This window comes from Perissodus microlepis, chromosome 10 (genome assembly GCF_051167445.1).
Source record: "Perissodus microlepis isolate ML-2025 ecotype Zambia chromosome 10, ASM5116744v1, whole genome shotgun sequence".
In the NCBI taxonomy this organism is placed as follows: Eukaryota; Metazoa; Chordata; class Actinopteri; order Cichliformes; family Cichlidae; genus Perissodus; species Perissodus microlepis.
The window spans coordinates 9,966,603-9,987,827 of NC_140470.1; the positions used below are offsets into that span (position 1 = coordinate 9,966,603).

Sequence of the window (21,225 nt, forward strand, 5' to 3'; positions counted from 1 at the left end):
CGAGAATATGAAATGTCTAAAAGGTCACACTCATTAGGTGCTGGGGGGGGGGGGAGGGCAAAGGGTTGGATGTAACAATGAGACAGCTTAACAACATATTCATATTGGCTATGTACATTCACATCCTTCACATGGGATGCTGAGAGCAGACTTTTAGGCTGGCAGCACCTCTTGAGGCACAAGTGCCTCATTCAGGGTGACCCCAGAAGTTGTTGTTATCAAGCAATGAGAGTTACAAAATTGCAACTAAACTACAGAGAAACTGGACAGTGACTCCTCTTTAAATGACACAAAACATGTCAAATCTATTTTTAAATACACTGTGGTCCTATTTCTGCATAACCCCCCCCCCCCCAAAAAAAAAGGCTGATTCATCTTTGTCCGACTAATTAAGAAAAGCAGCCCAGACGCACACACACCTCAGTGTCGGTCTTTCCAGAGTTTATAATTATTAGCTGGAGGACAAGATTATGCTGGCTCAAGGAATTTTTGGGGGGAGGGAAATAAAGCAAACTATAAAGCACTTGGTAACTGCAGAAAGCGTGGAAATGGCACATTGTGCTCAATTCATTTTATCGCCGTGGGAAAGAGTGAAGCAGATGTGAAATGTTCTCGGCTGGTCCCCTTTTATGCGAGGCGTCGACTCTTACGTGCACATAAAACAAGCAAACAAGCTTCCGCGGCTTGTGGCGTCCGTGATGTAGACACCCGAGTGGGGAACCTTATAGCTCTGGGGTGCGTGTCTGAGAAGCAGCCTGGATCCTGTACCAGCGCTCTCGCTCCTCAGCTCACATGCTCCTTTGAAGAACTGGCCAGTACCTCTCTCTCCTTCTCCTTCCCCTCGCCCACAGCAGCTCTCAGCAAATCAAGTTTATTACAGCCTCTAATTACAATTACAGTCTCGAAGGGCTTCACAATGAAACAATAAATGAAAATGATAAATGAAAAAGGCACACCACCCCAACCTTAGACCCCCAGTGAGAGCGGGGAGAAAAGCCTTTCAACGAAACCTAATTAGGGACAAGATGCGAGATGCCTTAGGCTGGACCACACAGCGAGGAATTCCCCTCTTTCCAGGAAAGAAGTGGTGGATGTAGTGAAAGTTTGTGTAGTGTATTTAGTTTAAAAAATAATAATAATAACAATTTGCTGACTTGGTGTTGCACTGTTTCCATTTTGCACTGTTGATGTATGCAACAGATAGTAGATAAAGACTGACAGGAGGCACAATTTGTGGTCTTTTTTATTGACAGAAATACAGAAGTGTGCGGATTTGTACTGTGAACTGTGAAAAAAAAAGGTTCTTATATCGACTGCAGACTTAAAATGCAGGCATCACTGGCAGGTCACTTGCAGCAGTTTTGTCTGTTCTTGACAGATTTGTGTATGGCACGGCACACCCGGGAGTTGCAGAGTACAAGAGCAGTCTTGTACTATTTGCTGCTGACTGAGCAGAGGTTAGAGGTGGCATTACGCGCCATGCAAAAAGGGCACCTTGTTCAAACAGAGGTTGAGACGTCTTGTGTTCCTACTGCCCTGCCCAGATTTTTCCCATCTCCACTCCTTGATCAGACCACAACATCCCCCCTCCAAGGTCACAGAGTGGGGATGATCTGCTCCCATTTCCTACCACTGCAATGACTCAGATGAGATTGCTGTATCACTGTCAGCAGCAGCTCTTAGGCTTGGCATCTCTTGTCTGTCGCGGTTGGACCTTGGGCACCTGCGTCAGTGCTCAATCCGCCGGAGTAAGTGGGCCCACTCACTGCTGTCTCTCGCCTGGGAGGTTGCTGTGCAATAACTGCACAAGAGGGGCGGTGGGGGGCGGTGTGTGTTTTGGGGGGCTGGGGGGAGAGCCCCCTTCCAGCTGTCGGGAACATCAGTGATGAGCTGATCAGTTAACAGTGAGCCCTCCCGCAAACATCCACGCGGGATTTGATCAGCGCGACAGATCACCCCTCTTAAACGAGCCCCCGGGTTCAAGGTTTGCCCCTCCCGCCCAGCGCCAATCTGAGATGGGCAGAAGGAGGGGGCGGGAAGGTTAGTTTGAAGAGGGCAGAGCTCTGCGAGAGGACGCCGCTTCCCCCCGTTATTTCACCGCTGGATTAAAAAAAAAAAAAGAAAGAGAAAAATTATCCAAATCCAGTGGCCGGTAACAGTTGAGGGAGAAATCAGTCGGACCAAACGGCAGAACCTCATTAACTCCAAGGAAAGCCAGGAGTGAGAGAGAGAAGACACACACACACAACAGCAGGAACATCATCCTCATTGCTGCTGGTGAGAGTGTTGTTATTTTTCTTATTATTAGTCATTACCTCTGCTGTGTCTTCTGTGATGCGATTTTTTTCCTTCTTCTTCTTGTTGTTAAGATCTCGCACACGTCGCCGGCAGGATAATTGCCGGAGACGGTTGCAAATGGGCTCAGCGGCAATGTTTCATTCACATGCAACAACTGCTGTTTGTGTAGCTACCGCAGTATAATTGATGGTTTAACAGGTCTCCCCTCGCATGCTGAAGTGGAAAGGATGCACGGTGAGGGGGATGCGGGGCTTGCATGCGACTAGCTCTGGCTCTGCTCAACCGCGACGATTTCGCCCGCGAATTAAAGTAGTAAGCAACAAATGTGAGGGGGTTGTTTTTGAGGCGATACACCTGTCACAGGGGTGGTTGAATTTTATTTATTTGTTTGTTTATTTAAAAGCTTAGGTCGACTTCTAAGGACAGTCAAAATAGCAGCACAATGCGACACTACTGCTTGAGCGGCTGTTACTTTCCCTTAATGGGCAATTAGCGGTGAAGACGCGCGAGACGTTTCTGGTAATGATTAAAAAAACAGAAGAAGAAAAAAGCCGCACCTGCACACGAACTCCGGGCTCGTGCTTTGACCCCGCGTGCTGGGAATCGTGTTCGGAACGAGCTACCGCAACCTGTGACAAGACTGTTGAGCACAGGCTAACTTAACCTTGGAATAAAAACCGTCTTCCGTTAAAGCGAAGGGTCTGGCAGCTGTCTGCGTTTAAACCTCAACTCCACCGCCAGTGAAATAAACACCACTGCGGTTTGTCTTTTATTAATATCAGTATTTTTTTTTTCTTTAATTCACCGGGACTGACAAGTTTACCTGTCGCAAAAAATAAGCAGATTAAGAGATGACGACAGTGGAAAAACACTTCCATGTGCATGCGCGTTTTTTATTTGTTATTTAAGCGATTTCTTGCTCTTAATCATTTAAATTCGGCGTAGTTGTGTGTTTTGCCGTAGCGCAACACGAGAGGGAACACGACTGTCTCTTTCGTCATCCTCTCTGTCAGTTAGCCACGCGTGGTGTAGCTTATAGTGTCAGTGGGCGCACATGCTGAGCGATGTCCAGCTGGAATGATGCAAATGTAATAATGACACCGGACAGCTTCAGCAATTGAAAGCTTCCCAAGTGCACAAGAAAATCCAGCAATACCAACCCCTCTTTAAAATCATGTGAAATTGGGTCAACACACACAAACAAGACACAATTAGAGAATTTGCATCTCTTGTTTGTTTGCTGCCTGAGACAAGGGTGACAACAAATGGTATCCATGCTGTCAGAGTGCTGAATGGAGTCCCTGACAGGGTAGTCCTTTGGTTCTGATCTTTTCTTTTTTTGTAATAGACAGTGTGGTACCTTTTCAGACATCTGCTCCTGCATGTCTTTTTTTTTTTAGTGTCACGGTGAAAAGGTTAACAAGCAGGCTCCATATGCAGACACACGTCAGGAAGAGCTGTGGTACACCTGCATGAATCCTTGCATTCATCTTTTCCACGCTTGAATCCAGCCTGTGTCAGAGGCCAGGAGCTGGTTTTAATTGCCAGACCTGGGAGGCGTCGCTCAAGCACAGCACTGAATGGTGCTCATCCTTTCCCTCCCTCACCCTGATGTTGCCACGTTTTTTCAGGCGTTTGCTCCTCTGCAACATCATGCATGAATGTTTTTTTTCTTCCTACCACACCTCATGTTTTGATGTGATGCACAGTCATCCGGCTCTCAGTCTTGCACGCTACAGGGCTTGTAATGCGATGACGCCCGTGAGTGTGACCACAAGTAAATGACTTTTCTCAGCCAGTTTCTTCATCTGTTGAGACATACGGAGAGAGAGTCTCCGCACACACACACACACACAACCCTTTTCGCAGTGCATGGGTGTGTGGTGAAAAAGGAAGTAAACTCAGATTTATTGTCCAGCAGGGAATGTGTCAGCCAGAGCAGATTTTGTTTGAAGGAGAAGGTGCTGTCTCATCCGAGACCTACAGATGGATGTGCCGTGCTTGTGTGAGACTTGTGTGAACCCGTCGCATCTGAAGTGATTAGAGAATCTGTTTTGTAATTGCTATTGTTGGGATTCAGCGTGCAGATGCAGGCAAATAAAAGACAGAGGCAGACTGTTGCAGGGATTTGCATTATTGTTACTCGAGGCACCGTAAGACGTGATGCAGTAAAAATGCAAAGTATCTTGAGTGATTAGAAAATAAATGGGGGTAATGGCTCCCAGGGAAAAGTAGTATAAGTGTGTGTGTGTGTGTGTGTATATATATATAATTGTGAGTTTGTATTTTGTGAGCAGAAAGAAAATAATTCCTGCATAAATAATGGCATTACCCTCCACTGAATTTCCGTACAAGGTAGTCTTGTTTTTGAGATGGCAGTATGTTCTGAGGTTCCACCACACGGGTCAAGTGCGCACAGGAGTCAGGCATGATGCAACGCTCAGAGGATGATAATGATAACAGCTGACAAGAGGTAATCATCAGAGCCCTCCACATACACCGAAACCTCGACCAGGACAGTGTTAGTCACGACCAATAAGCTCTGAGGGGAAATTTTACAGCTTGGCTCCACAGAGTGACAGTGATGATGAGAGGTGGAGCAAAGCAGGACCATGAGAAGGCAGAGCAGGGTTAGCACACAGATTCTGGATGCTCTCCTCATCCAGGAAAAGCCTAATGTTGTTGTTTTGGATGAAGTCAAGAAATGCAATATGTTGAAGCTGCTGACTTCTTTTGTCTTAACTTTTTTTTTCTTTGTCTGCATACTTGGAGCTTCCAAGAATTGCACTTGCCTTAGTCTTTTTCCCTTAATGTGAGATCCAATCATTTCCCCATTTCTGTGCATGAGAGACGATTAATCACAGAAGCTCCGTTCACACAGGAATAACGTTACCACCAGACGCCCGCTGATTTATGCTAATTCCCATAATTGTCACTGATTTTCACCCTGCGAGCAGTTGCTCCTTTAAATGTAGTTTATGTTAAAGCCTCCGCCAGTGCGGTGACTTTTATTACTGTATTTTTGGCTGAGACAGAACAGTCCTGACGAGGATGATCATGTGTGGAACGCAAATCCCAGTCATTTATTTAGGAAGTAGAGAACCGCCTGCCAAGGCTGCATAAAGCATTTTCAACAAGTGCATTATGAGCAGAGCAAATTATCATCTGCTGTTTGATAAAAGACTGCAGGAGCCCGAACTGTAGTTGCGCAACACGCCAACAACAGTTCCAATTCTTCTTGTTAGATCATCAGAGGTCAGACTTGATGTTTTATTTTTTGGATGATTTCTTTTTCTTTCAATTGAGCCGTTTTTCATAAAGGCTAAGATAACCTTTAGACGAACATTCAGCATGTTGCAGGATTCGGTACACTTCTATCTTTAATGAATTCATTATTTTTTTCAGTGTTTCCAGCTGAATGGATTTGTACTGGTGGGGTGGGGTGGTGGATATAGATGTACACACAACAAATCAATATAATCAGCTACCTCTCCAATGAGTCTCTTATCTTGCAGATGGACTCCACCTCCACCATGTTGGACTGCAGCTGGTGATGATATTCGCCACAGTTCACCCATCTGCTGCAGGTTGGCCTTAAAGTGGCTCTCCAACTATGAGTGGAGGATCGCTATCACCAGCTGCAGTCAAAGATGCTGAAGTTGGAGTATGTTTCTCTGAGGAAATATTCGAATGATATCAGGACAGCTGCAACAGCAACCCGGCCAACAAGACAGAGAAAATACTAAAAACACAAAACATTCAAATGAGTGATCTTTAATTTATCTGAGCAGTCTACCCAAATAAAGTCTGTGTCAGGCACACGGTTACAGTTAAATGAAACGTTCTTCAGCTTTGGAGTCTCTATAAAATCTGCATGCTGTAATCCCTGGAATAAAATTGTCATTTAGGGACTTGAATGCATAAGAAGCTGAAGGTTGTATAACATATAGCGTCACCTTGCTCAGACTTATTTTCACCCACTCTTCAAAACCCCACGCGTGTTTCACACTGTCAATGACCTTTAAGATTGACAGTCAAATCTTTCAAATGTCAGAATCTTCTAAGAGCCTAAAGCTTCATATTGGGACCGCCTGTTCCTGAGAGGCAGACTGTCTTTGCAGGTCCTGAGATACTCATAAAATGTCAGCGATTGTTATAGACATTCAGGATCTGAAATGGTGTTTAAAGAAGGATACTTTCTTTCTTTATAACTTTAAAAATGCTTGTGTCCGCTAAGAAATTACCTAAGTCATGCATTTATTTCATCATCTATCAGTGGAAGGGATTTAAAGTATTAAATCGGGGCTTTTGATCGAGACTGGCAGTCGACTAAAAGGTATTTTTGGCTTTTTAAAGCAAAGACATTGAGTAGCCTGATTTTTGGTTATGATCCAGATAAGCTGAGAAACATTGCTTAAAGGTTATTGGCAAAGACGGCAAGTGTACTTTTCATGAATCAAGGTGCTTGGTAAAAAATGCAGTGAAGTGTAATGTGTGCAGAGGGAGTGGAGGCACACAGGCAAAGATTTACATGACTACATAAATTTCTTGCACACTAATTCTTGTCTCCTGTCGTGCCTGTATGGAATTTAAACCACACACTTAGAGACACAGAAATAATTCAGCCCCAGTCATCTCTGCCACAGGTCTGCCTTGATTGCAATTATAAGTGTGATGCTTCAGGTACCGCTTTTGTCACACACGCTTTCATGAAGCTACACCATCAATGCAGCTGTTGCCCTGGTAACATAGTGTTTTCGGCTGAAGATAGTGGGGATTATTGGGAACCAAAGGTCCTGAGGGGTGAGAGAGAGATGCTTTAATTGTCTCTTCTTTCTTTCTTTCTTTCTTTCTTTCTTTCTTTCTTTCTTTATTTATTTATTTTAAGTATTATATTTAAGTATTTGACTATTTTTTTACTGTATTAAGTGGGACTGTGTGTGGAACATCAAGATACAAGAGATCAATGTGAGGGGCATGCACGTTTGTTCATTATTCTGTAACATCCTGGTGTTTGCTGCTGTAATTCTACTGGCAGTTCTTTTATGCATATTTTTGACTGAGCTGTTAAATAAAAAATAAAAAATAAAAGCAGAATAATCAAACACACAAGAGCAAGGGCAAAATCTGACTGTGCCCTTTCATCTAGATGGTGCCTGTTGAGTTTGGGCTTTGAACCAATTTAAATGGCTTCATATTATCTACCAAAAATGTGTACATGCAAATGACCCACAGACGTTTTATCTAACCCTTCGCTGACTCGAGGCTTGGCACTGCCCTTAAGATAACACTTACTGTAGGCCTCAGCTGGAATATTGAATAGCATGGAAAACAGTAGTATTTTATCCTCTCACTTAATTCTTTTGCTTGTGTTTAGTGTGGTAGTAAAATACCTTCGAGTTGCAGAACAAGCAGTTTTAAGATGACATTTTGGGCTTTAAGATACAGCGTGCTTCATTCAGGTGTCACTAAAATTTGATTTATCAAGAATATATAGCCCGACTGATATAAGTTATATATATTATATATATATATATATATAAATATAGATATTTGGTCCTTTAAAAAATCAGATATATCAACTAATACTTAAATAATGCAGTAATGTGTAAGTAATCCAATGACTAGTGTAACAAATGACTTTCTCTGCTGAGTAATTAAGTAATTTATTGCATTAAATGTGGAGTAATATGTAAAACATTATTTAGGTAGCGACTAATCAAAACTCATAACAAAGTTGAAGAGTAAATCTTTACTTATCGTCCATTTTCAAAAGTTTTCATGACGTTTTCACACAGCCATCTCACTGTCCAATATACATTATTCTTTTCTGTAGCCTGTCTCTGTCTCTGCCTGTCTCTGTAGCTTGTTTTGGTGTGTGTTGCCCTATTGAGGAGACAGTGGCTGTAAGGATCTTTCTTGACTATAATGGAACTGGGTGGCACGTTTTTGTGGTGTTCGTAAGTTTTTAAAAAGGCAGCAACAACTGCAGTAATATCTGTTTTTAGAAATTATGATCAAGGTTCTCAAAAAGTCCACAAACCTTTCCATGAGTGGTTTCATGTGAGAACTATTTTATTTAAATGGAGCTACATCTGGCAGTCGAGCAGAGCTTACACTTAGCTAACATTAAAGCTCAGTCAAAGGCGACACACTCATCATTTACATCCTGTCAGAGTAGTCGAAGCATGAGCATCTTGTCATTGGTTGATGATTGCTTTCTTCTCCAGAGCAATATGGTTTGCAAAAGTGTTGTAGTTCAGTAGTTTATACATGAAAGTACTCACTGCAACTTTGTGGTCTTTTGAGAAACTAGGTCAAGATTTCTAGAAAGAGACGTTGTTGCTGAGTTTTTAAAAATGTAACTTTTTGGTGCTTTGAGCTCCCCAAGCAACTGCCATCACATCCCATTATATCTGTACAACAGATAGACCCAAAACTGGGCAAATTGCAGCGAAACAATCTCGATGGATAAATGGTGCTAAAGGCGAGGGGAAAATATGTAAATCATTTTGGCACCGTGAACTGTCCCTTTAAGACATAGTCTATGCAAAGTACTGTAAAGATTTCTATGTGATTCAAAGCATATTTGCATGCAGACAGTTTGTCTTTTTGCTCTCTGAGACCATAGTGTTTATTGTTTTGTATCACAAGCTGCCAGATGATTGTGTCTGTTTTTTTTTTAATGTGTGTAGCTTTTGGCCGCCTTCATGTCATCTCAGCCCACACTGTATTACATCAGGTACCGCACAGTAAAAATGTATTCTTCACAGATTATTTTACATCACTGTTGCATTGCCGTGCACAAACATAGAGTAGGTGTCATTATAGCTGCTGAAACATATCTTTAAGATGCACAAGGGGATTTTACAGTTTATATTACAACATAAAGTGTTCCTGTCAACAACTGTGACTATGAGATTTCTCGCCATTCGCCACAGGAAATTTGTTAGTCTAGGTTATAATGCCTGACAAACATAAATGCCTTAAACAAAGGGAGTCATTTAGGGATAAGAAATGCGACATCCTGAGAGCCGTCAAAGCAGCAGGGATGCAAGAAGAATAAATATCAAAGATGATTTTTTTTTTTTTTTTTTTTTTTAAATGTTTAATTGTGACGCGATCTTGCTGGAAAGTGGCTCATAAGTTTTCGGAGCTCTGACAACAACAGCATGGTCACCTTTAGTCTTTAACCTTGACAGAAAAACTGTCAGGTTGCTCCTGTCTGAGGATTTCAGGCTGCACACCGAGCCATAAGGCAGCTTAAGTTCAGAGACAAGCCAGGGCTAGGTCATTCAAAGACTACTAAACATTAGGAGCTCTAAAAAAAATCAATGCTAAAACAGGCGTCCAGTGAGATGGTAAAACAGAGGGGATGCTCCTGTCTTTTCACTTTAGTGAAAAGCTTTCAAGCAGCTTAGACAAAGCAGGCGCTGCAATATTAAAGCAGTCATTGTGAGCACTTAAAATGCTACCTAGATATTTGAAAGATCATTTTACTGTGTTTTTTATTGCAGCTATAAATATTCAAAACTTACTGAGAGGCAACAAAAAAGCAAGCATGGATTTTCTAAAATGTTATGGCTTCACAAGCACTTTTATCAAGAGACAGTCACTTTATTAGATTTTGTATTTGCCCATGAAAGTGCATTGTAGACACAATATACATCAAAAACAAAATCATTTATATCTAAGGTTTTCGCTGTTTGGTTGCAACCTGCCACAAGCTTTTATTGATGTGATAGTGCATCTTGCATAAAAAATATATACTACACTAAAAACACTTTTATGAAACCTTTATACAAGAGCCAAAGGAGAGACCTGTGAATGGTTATTCACTGTGAAACTAGGGCTATACAAACAGCAATCACAGCTGTCAGCAGTGTCAGTTTGTCCTCTAAGAGTGATGGGAGGGTAGTGATATGTATATAAAACAAAGCCTTTAACACACGATGTGCACAAATGTGAGTAGCAAACCCAACTGTGGAAAAGATGATGAAAAGATGATGTTTTTCTGTAATCAGCAAGAATATCACTGTAATGTCCCTGAGCTGTGGAGTCAGACCTTGGCTTTGCCTCGACACATATCCATAAAAACCGCAGACAGGCAAGGTGACAACTTTGCTGGATTGAGACGCCCACCTTGAATAGGCCTGACTTCTTGCCAAGAATGTGAACGCAGTTCCCTGGGAGGACAGAATGACTTGCTGTGGTGATTCTGTCCTCCTGTAAAACCTGTCGCAAGTGACCCCCAGATAACGTGGTCATTTCTGCTACGTGTTTAAAATAGGAAGAGCTGGCAGTCCTGCAAAGATGCAGTACATTTTCTGTCAGTGGAATTATATAGCTCAATGATTTTGTTGTCTTAACTGGGTGGCACAGTGGTGGAGTGGACTGTTGCCTCATCCCTAGAGGGTTCCTGGTTCAAACCCCACCAGGCGGACTTTTCTCCTGTTCTCCTTGTGCCTGCAAAGGTTTCTTCCAGGTACAGCTTCCTCTCAAGATATTGTCTAAGCAAATTGGGGCTGTTGATACATATTCACAGTTTAGCATCACGTCAGTTAAACTTGTGGGATAGAGTTGGCAGAGGGGTTTGTTAATCAGTTTCAGCTACTTTGGTGTTAATGAAATTAAAAACATGTCCACTAGAGGGGCAACAATGAAATAATCACAAAACAGAAATGGTTTTAAAGGTGGAGGCCATTGACATTATATCCCTCCACATCTTTTTTGACTGTTCAGACTGTTCTAGTTTTGTACTTGGCTAGGGTCAGTGTAACTACTGGTAGCATAAGGTGATACCTGGACCGTACAGAGGCTGTACAGGTAGTCTGGCACAATACATGCCATCGCCAGAAGGTTTGGTGTGGCTCCCAGCGAAGTCTCAAGAACATGGAAGCGATTCCAGGAGACAGACAGTCACTCTAGGAGAGCTGGACAGAAGGTCCTTAACCCATCGGCAGGACTGGAATCTGCTCCTTTGTACAAAAAGGAACAGGATGAGCACTGTCAGAGCCCTACACAACAATGTTCAGCAGACCATTGATGTAAATGTGTCTGACAAAAAAAAATCACAAACATGGTGACTTGAGGGCACAACATCCTCCATTGGTTTCTGTGCTCTCTGCCCAGCATCCTGACGCTCAATTAGCATTCGCCAGAAAATACAAGAACTGGCAGGCCCACCATTGGTGCCCTGTTCTTTTCACAGATAAATGCAGGTTCACCCTGAGCACATGTGACAGACAAAAAAGGGTCCAGAGAGGACGTGGTAACATGACCGGTTTGATGATGGGACAGTGGTAGTGTGGGAAGGTATATCCATGAAGGGACACAGACCTCTATAGGCTGGGCCACAGCCCTGTGACTGCCATTACATTTTGGGATATAATCTTGGATCCACTGTCAGTCCCTACACATCCTACCTGGTGCTCTGGGTCCCGGGGTCCTCCTGGTACACGACAGTGCCTGCCCTCTTATGGTGAGTGCAAACAGTTCCTGGAATTGATACCATTGACTAGCCACCAGGCTCACCTGTCCTCAATCCAATAGAACACCTCTGACACATTATGTTTTATTGCCATGAAGTTCTATGAATCACATACTCCAGTGAGCCAAAAGCATCCATATCTGATGTGCTGTTGACCTTTCACATGCTTCCATGTGAAAGGTCAACACGCTGCCTAAGTCTGGACTGAAAAGAGCTCTAAAGGTGCACTGTGTTATCTGGCATCAAGACTGAAGCTACAGAACCTTTTGAGGTCTGTCTTTCCTCGTCATTGTGAATACCAATGCCTATGAACAAGCCCATAACCTCCATAACATACTGCTCCTTTTTGCCAGGTCCTTTCCACATAGTAACCACAGATATACTGGCTATTTTGAGTCATCTAGTCAATCATTAATGTATCGCCTCACCGGTTCTCTCTACCCATAGCTTGCTGTATATTGTAGATTTTAATGCAGAATGTTTATGTTTTTTAAACCTGCATTTTCAAATTTCAGACCTTTTGAGCTATCATCTTGATATTTATTAACTGACTATAGTTTCGTAATTATTATTGAAACAAAGGCTTCGTCTCTTATTCTATACATTTGTGTATTACACAAGTATTTGGATGACATGACATGCTTATTCAGATGTTAGTCAGGTTTATTACATTTTTCAGAAAAAAATGAGGATGAAGTGAAATTTGAAGCTTGTGTATCATAAAAAAGAATGCCGTCTTTTTCTCTTAATATTGCCTGTTCCTGCCCTCATGAGCTCACTCCTATTTTTTTTTTTTTTTATGTAGTTGACTTGAATTTTACCTGCAACACACACACACACACACAATAAACTGGAACGGCCCAGTGGTCTGTGTGTAGTGTTGTGTGACGAGTTACGGTCAGAGTTTTCAAGAAGTAAGTCTAAAAGTTTTCAATTATGGATGAGGAAAGCAGGAAAAAAGAGCTTGGGAGCTTTAGTGAACACAAACTCAGTGGAAGCTATTGTTGGGAGTTTTGCTGGCCTTGAAGTCTATTCAGAGAGAGGGCACAAAAATAAATTGTATGTACTCAAGATGCACGTCAATTCAAATGCAGCTACTGAACTATAATTTAAAAAATGCCAAGTAATCAATGATTACAATTATTGTTTACCACTTGACTAATTGATTGAATGCTTCTGTGCTTAGATGGATTTTTCTATTGATGGGTAAATACCACTTTGCAGCAAATGTTTTTTAAGTACTTTTCATGATAAAAGGCTGCTTTTATGAATTAGATTGCTCAATGTTGAAAGCAAAAGACTAAAGCGGTGTGACCTTACACGGACTGACTGCAGTAAGCTGCAGTAACCAAATAATGCAGGCAGGAAGGAAGGAGCGGAAAATCACGCTCAATCACGATATCGTTTTTGTTGTGATGGGTTTTTTGAGTGTTATTAAGAATTACATGTAGAAGCTATATTTTATTTTGATGATGTTAGGTAATGTAGACAGAAGTAGTGGTGTTTTATACTGTCATTTTCCATAATGCTGATAGTACGATTACTATGTATATCTCAGGTGCATTCTGTGAAGCAGATGAACTTTGAAACATTTACATCTTTGAACTGATAGACGAATGAAAAGATTAGTCATTGTGAGCGGTGCCTCGGGAATTGGAAGCACTCACAGCTTTGCTGGGAACATTGGCTGCTGTTTATTTTAAGACCAGACTGTAACCTCACAAGTTTACTTTCTATCAGAAAGAAAGAAAAGAAGGCAACCATACCAGTCAGGAAATTACGACCATGGTGCTGTCCAAGATTTATGAAGCTGGCGAAAAACTTTGTTCTTTTTTTGTTTTAGTTGTGTATATTTTGGGGCCCTGAATAAAGCAAGAGTACAAGGAGTCTTCTTTCTATATGAAAAAAAAATATAAGCCTTTTTTTAAAACAAGTTAGCTGTTACTTCTGTTAAGATTAAAGTCCCAGTCAAAGATTATGAAGTGTAGTGATGTTATATGTGATAACTGAGCCCTGTGTAGATGTCCTTGGTGTGCATTAGATAAGTTCTTTTCCAGGACCATTAAAGCCAGTGTTCTTCATGAATTACTTGTATCTGTTATTTAAGTTACATGTTTCAAAGTCAGGATAACTATCTTCTAGTCAGTTGCCGTAGCTACATTAACCTCTGGTTTTATCCTAAAACTAAATTCAAGTGATTTAGGCCACATGTAAATTAATGGATGCTTTCTACCTTTGTAACCACAATAATAGTCAACTGTGTGTGTCCAGACAGAAGGTGCTGGAGCCCAACAGTCCACCACTCCATTTGTGCTTGAAATAGTGTAGCTTGAACCATGCTTTACTGAGTCGCATTCACCACAGCTGCAGTCACACTTGTTGTGTTCATCGCAGCCTCTGCCCAACCAGCAAACTCCACCAGAGTGATAACTTGCTGCTCCAGCAGTCAAAGCTGCCTTGATCACAAAATCACCCTCGCTAGTTTGCCAGCTTGCGTGGCAGCAGCCTGCACTTACGCCTTCCACAGAAACTCAGTCGCACTTGCCACAGTTGGACTAATGCAGTGACAATCTCAAGCATCCAGATGCACCAAGATGATGTTTTTGGTGAGGTACAGTCAGGGTTGTGCTCACTCATTGCTGCGTTCAGCATCATTCTCGCCAGAGACGTGCTTACCTCAGCCACAATCGGTCGTGCTCACTGGAGTGCTACTCAGCCTGAGCAGCTGGCGTTATACTCTACATGAGACCGAGCAGCCATAGTCGGAGTCACACTTGCCAGAGGCACCCTCACAGCTGCCATCATTCACACTAAGTGGGATCCTACTGGCCACACAAAAAGCGCCAGTAAACAGCTCATCCACAGAGACTCACAGCAGGGCCCAGAACAGATCGCAGCTCTGTTCAGATTCACACGCACCTCATCCAGCTGAAGAGAAAAACAGTTATTATCCAGTCCGGGGAAAGACAACATGGAGTGGTAGGGGACACTGGAAATGCTGCAAATAACTTGCTGTACATGCGTTTGTGCACTGTAGCAATGTTTCTGGATCAAATGTAAAGTTGTCTTTCCATCCATCTGTGTGGTGTAATAAGAAGGCAATGAAACTCAGTGTGCAACTTTAGATTTGTGGGATCCACATTTGCAACGTAAGGCCTTTTTTTTGATGCAGCGCATCTGCTCTTGAGATAAGATTTGCTATTTCTTGCAAGCCTAATGTACTCCATGGAAGAACACCATCAGTAATATCTCTCTGTGTCATACAGAGAAATGGGTGGCCAGCTCTTGCCTATGGCAGAGCCAGAGCCTACATAATGTATTCGGCTGACTGACGATAAGTCTAAATATGAATTGCCTATTTAAAATTCAGTCCGATGACGGTGCTTGTTAAATACATTACCATTTGAAATAATATTCTTCTTGCTCACTTGGGTAATCTGTATCAGATTAAGGTAATTATTCAGGTTTCAGTGGAAATTGTTGAATTTTTAAGATTGCATATTTCTGCAAATACTCATCAAGGTAAAGTGTTGTGACTGATGTTTTATTCCTTTCTTATTTTATAATTAATTCTTTGCAAGATATTAATAGACTTTCTCTAATGTTAAAAATGCTCTTTTCAAATTGAAATTTAGGTCGATCTTAACTGGAACAACAGATCACATTCAATTTATTTCTGCAAATGAAACAACTGTCTCGCCTTTGAAACTATCCCCATTCACTCTGCTGCACATTTATATTGTGTATTGTTATATAATACATCCTACAGAATCCCTACAGTATATCCTTGTTTAGGTAGGATACAAAAACAAGAACTCATATTTAACACAATTTAGCACTAAGTGGCAAAGACAAGCCTGTAGAGCTTCAAGGTGAACTGCTGCATGGATTTTTGATTTATGGTTCAAATTATTCTGTTGGGCCAGTAAAGTGCGTGTACTGAACTCTCCTGCTCTTTGTATGGCTATTACCTGGGAGTGAAACCTTGCATTCCAATTACAGTTGGGCTATATAGCTGTCATTCATGTTAGTAATGACTATAGCTTCTACTTACTCTGAATCCTAACCCTGCCTGTGAGTACTTTCCCTTTCAGTATGATCGATGATACTCTTAAGTTACAAGACTTAGCTCTCAAAAATTATTTTAAAAAACAAAGAAGAGTGGGATTTAATTTGTAAACCTTGCTATGTATGTTCCAAATTGATCTTCTTTTCATTGCAAAAGTCAGTATTTACCTTGAGGTCTATCTCGATATTGGATTCACCACGACCATCTGTCTTTGGCATCTAAATTTGATGACTCAATATAATAATTCAGCTCTATTACATCATAGCTTTAGCACAGTTTTTCGGACTTGATCCTGAGGACGGGGCATGTACGCTTTCAAAATTTTTGGCAACCAGTTCAATAGACATTTAGCTCCAAATCACAAATGTCAACCTCATGTTGTGCTTTAGGATTTGTAAGTCATTAGAGTTCATCGTCCGTACAAAATTTGCTCTTTTGACTTGCTGCTGCTGTAGAGGAAATGTCAGAAGATGTGTAAAGTCAGCCTCGCTCCTCTGGGAACACAAATGCCTGTCCAGTATTTCACATCAATCCATCGGACAGTTATTGAAATATTCTGGTCTGGTCCGGAGCAGCAAATTGTCTGACAAACTGACGCTGCCGCACCGAAAACCCTGCAGCTAGCAGTGAAGAATCCCTGACATGTTAATGCACGGACTGTCTTTCCTACAATAGTGATTCAAAGTGACATACAGAGCATTTGATTGATGGCAATGACATGGAAGACCCACTGGAGAATAAACAGCCCGAGTCGTGTTTTTGCACTCATGCACCTGAAAACATGGAAAGAACCCCACAACTCTACGGACAAAATGAAGTCGGACAGATATTTGCGCCGTGCCCTGCTTCTTCAGACCCTGTTTAACTGATGACTTTGGGGGACTATCTGCCAGTCTTATGAATGGTCTTTTATGTTGAAATATTAATGCTGTTGCATTTTCCAGACTCACTTTATGTCCTAGAAAGCTTTGATGTAAGTCAGGGTGCACTAGGTTAATGGACCAACAAATAAATGATTCTGCAGTGGTAACAGACAACTTGTCAGTATTGCTGTCTAAAAGACCAGGTCACGTCCTCTTTTAAAACACCCAGTCGTATTAGGCTCATAAGTAGGCACCTTTCCTTACATAACTAGTCAACTTAATGCCGTCTGAATTTCATTTAGCCTTTGCAGGCTAGGGCCTCTCTCTAGTGAGTGCAAGCCTGTCTAAGACTCACTCTTGTTTCACTTTCCCTCTTCACCTTCTTTGTCTCCTTAGATAATGAGGTTCTTTTTCACAGGTACACCAGTTGTTCCACTAGCTGCTATTTAAGCTACCAAACAAAGCCTACAGAGTAAAATAAAAGCACTTACCTCTTCGTGTTTGTGCATCTCAGTCTTCATTTCCCCAGGTATGGAAAACAGGCTGGTGTAAAAGACTTAAAGCCAAGTCTAAATGCAGGCGATGTCATTATTTTATAGCCATTAGACTGGACAATCCACGTTTATTGTTATAATTAAAAATAAAGCAGAAAAGTTTCCTAGGTGGCACATTGTGACTCGTTTTAGGTGTCAGTGATAGTGACCCTATGATTTCTGCTGTGTTTGGCTTTTAACCTTTTTGCGGCAACCAGGCCTTGGGTGCCGTTCAGCCCTTCACCAATTAGTAAAGCACACCTGGCTCGGCAAAATGAAATCCGCTGTGATGTGACAGCAGATTAAAGTAATGGATCATTAGTGTTTCAGAATGTATTGAAGTAGCACTTGGAAAAAGCATTTTACATAGTGCCTGAAAACTTCAATATGGTATGGATGGTACAGCTCATTAACAAAACTAGACGGTGTGAAAGTGTGAGAGGCTGAGCTGCTGTTGCTCCTGGCCTCATCTTAAAATTGTCTTGTTAGCCGTATACTTTATTGGATGTGAAAGATAAATCGATCGTGGCTCAAGAGTTGGGCGTTCGTCTTGTAATCGGAAGGTTGCCGGTTCGAGCCCCGGCTTTGACAGTCTCGGTCGTTGTGTCCTTGGGCAAGACACTTCACCTGTTGCCTACTGGTGGTGGTGGTCAGAGGGCCCGGTGGCGCCAGTGTCCGGCAGCCTCGCCTCTGTCAGTGCGCCCCAGGGTGGCTGTGGCTACACTGTAGCTTGCTATCACCAGTGTGTGAATGGGTGGATGATTGTGTATAGTGTAAAGCGCTTTGGGGTCCTTAGGACCAAGTAAAGCACTATACAAATACAGACCATTTACCATTTATTTATTTACCATAAAAATTAACAGGATTGTGAGCTACTCTGTACACAGTGATTCCTTGTTCATGATTTATTGTGTTCTGGCTTGCAGCCATTGCTCTTTTGGGAAGCGTATTCGATGGAGCGGTGACTTGGCATCTGACGGTGAACAACTGACTGTTCATAGCTGAGTAATGGATATTCTTTCCTCGAAAGCCTTTTACAGATAATTATTCTGAGTTCATAACATGACCATGAGATTAATCTGATTTCTTCTAATGTTTAATGACAGCTGTTGGCATGGTAATTTTTAATATGGGTTATGGAGAAGAAAAATGAACTTGGATTCATTGTGAAATTTGTTTCAGTGATGAAAGCCTTGAAAGCATCCCCTCCAGGTACCAAGTGTGTTGAGGCTGCTGTGAAATCCAACACTTTAGACTGTAATAAGGTGAGCGAGAGCTCTCTCAATGTATCTGAAGCTAAGCTTTTTCGATTTCATTTTCCCCTGAATTTATTGGCAAAGGACCGCAATAAAAGGATTGGTTTGCTCCAACAATCAGACATCAGCGAGGTACTTAAGAAAATGTATCAAGCGAGCAGTCAGCAGGTTAATCATATAACAATTACTGCCATCCAAACAAGTGGAGCATGCTGTGACATGAATAATGCAGGTTACCCCCACCCCAGGCCAGTTAGCAGGGTGCATCATCACCTAAATCTGATTTCTCACGTGATAATTTAAATGCAAATGGATTTATTGTAACGAAACTGGGTCCAGACTTTGAGCCTTATTGCTTATTTTTATTAGCCCAGAGTTGCCTCAGAGTAATTTATCTTCTACCGTATACATTGTCTTCCCCATTTCATTATATCTGAATTCACATGTCCTTTCTCTCTGGCGAGCCAGTACATGGCGTATCTATTGCACGCTTTGCCAGGCAACGCTCATTTGTATTCCCATAGCAATGTCACTGTTAACTGATTGGCTAAACATGTCTCACTGTGTTCAGCCTTAGTTCTGTGCAGCAGCATCAATATAGCTTCAGAGTAAGATGACGGCAAATCTATCAGTCCGGCTTTCACATACATCTAAAGAGATATGTTTTTTTTTTCTTACTGCACCGTCAATAATGGCTTCTGCAAGGATGTTTTAATTGAAGTAGAAGACGTACACAGTCTCCTCCATTTTTGCGACTGGACCATTTTTTAAAATTTAGAAATATGTAAGGAAAAGAAAAAGCAGCATTTAAAATAAGTAAGTAAGTAAGTAAATAAAATTTATTTATATAGCGCTTTTCACAGATAAAAATCACAAAGTGCTTTACAACTCAGGAAATGGGAATATAAAAACAATATAACAGTAAATAAAACAATGTAAAACAATAAAACTATAAAAACAGCATAAGAAGAAATTAATCAAATGCTTTTCTAAATAAAAATGTCTTCAGCTGTTTCTTAAAAGAATCAATGGAGTCCGTGCAGCGAAGAGACAGTGGGAGAGAATTCCACAACCGCAAAATAAAGCATTTACACACAAAAAATCAGATGATCAAAGTGTCTCCAGCCTAATAGAAATCTACCATTAGTGGGGGGGGGGGACTCTGTAAACACTCAATACTTTAAACTGTTCATCTTCTCAATCCCTTCCTTCTGGTGCCTACTTCTTCTGATTGTCAGCCAATTTGATTCGCCTCCTACTGGGCAAAGACTTTGTTCCAGCTGTAACCATAATCCATTGAGGAGATGCAGAACTTGTCACAGTCTGAACTGGGATATTAATTTTCCCTCCATGTGGGGACCTGCTTTGCTGGCCATGTAATGCTTTCAGCTTTGAAGGAATTTTGCCTCCTTAAGCCGTGTGAAATTTGACATCTATTTTCTGCTAAGAATATATTTGTGCTAATGGTCAGAGAAAAAAAACATCTCTTATTTACAATGAGCAGCACATTTAAAGCTCGCGTGTTTTCGTTTCCAGTAGCATGCAAAAAATTTGTGGCTTTTATTAGGAACTATAGATGATCCAAATGTGGTACTTTTGATGTCTGTTCGTAGATCTAAAATTTGTGCCTCAGACAAAATCTTCTTTTTTTCGTCTTGATAAATTAATGCTCAAGGAAATATTAGTCGACAATCAGTCTTCTAGTGATCAAAACATGTAGCATTTCATGCATTTTTGAAAGGACACCAGATGGAAATTTCATTTCTTTATGTGGTCTAAGGTTATTTTTTCTCTTAAACAACCTCTGATCTTGGACAAACAGGGACTTGGTTTAGTTAGCCCAAAAATCTTTGTGAAGACTTTTTTCTATTTATTTTATGATGGTGTTAAAACTGCATTAGCAGAAAATTACTTGATTGCTTCTCAACAGCTGACAGCTGGGATAAGCCTCTCCGCAACCCTGAATCGGCTAAGTGGTTAAGAAGATGAATGGCTGGATGGATGACTGATTAACTTTTTCTGTGATTCATATTTTTCTATTATTCACACAAAGCATTTACATCCTCAACGATACCATAGACGACAGAAATATTTTGTCTTTTGTAAAAAGTAAAAAACATAAACAGCAGATTCTGGAGAACATATGGCGATAAATATATCTGTGATAGAGCAGACGTATCGGTGAGATTCTATCAAAGGTGCAGAATGGAAATGTCAAGACTCAAGGTCTTCATTCTGGATTGTTCAGGCTTTGAGCTGCACACAGTGTAACAAGGCCAGCGTTAACGCATGTGCACAGGTGGTCGGTGCTAGAAAAGGTAATGCTCTTCACCAGGAGTCCTTGATGAACTCTGACAGATTACACCTACGAGGCAGCCACCCTGTCTCCGGTTTAACATCTGCTTTCCAGTTTTTCAAGCCGTGGCGGCGCTGACTTGTGTGCAGAGCCGCACTAGTTTAGTTATAATTGTAAAAGTCACACTGATTTACATGATTATTCTATTTATCTGATGAAATCTCTTCCTCCCAGCAGAGTAATGAATGTTATTGCAGGCAAAATTGCCCCATTACAGTATCCTTATAATCATGTTTGATTTCAGCATTTATTTTCTCAGCTCCACTCTTATAATAGGAATTACTTTTACAAATAATTGATAGTGACTGGAAAATATTTAGTGAATAATGGGATGCTCTCTATGAGATATTAGCTTTCTTC

General features: G+C 41.3%; 1 protein-coding gene across 2 annotated transcripts in view; it reads left to right on the forward strand.

Annotated features, from left to right (window-relative positions):
• The first annotated feature begins 1,849 nt into the window (after positions 1–1,849).
• gabra3 (gamma-aminobutyric acid type A receptor subunit alpha3) overlaps positions 1,850–21,225 on the forward strand; it is a 108,015-nt gene continuing 88,639 nt past the window's right edge. For both annotated transcript variants that reach the window (XM_084941838.1, XM_084941839.1), the window contains exon 1: positions 1,850–2,277. The gene's annotated coding sequence lies outside the window, so the exon portion shown is untranslated. The remainder of the gene's footprint in view (positions 2,278–21,225) is intronic.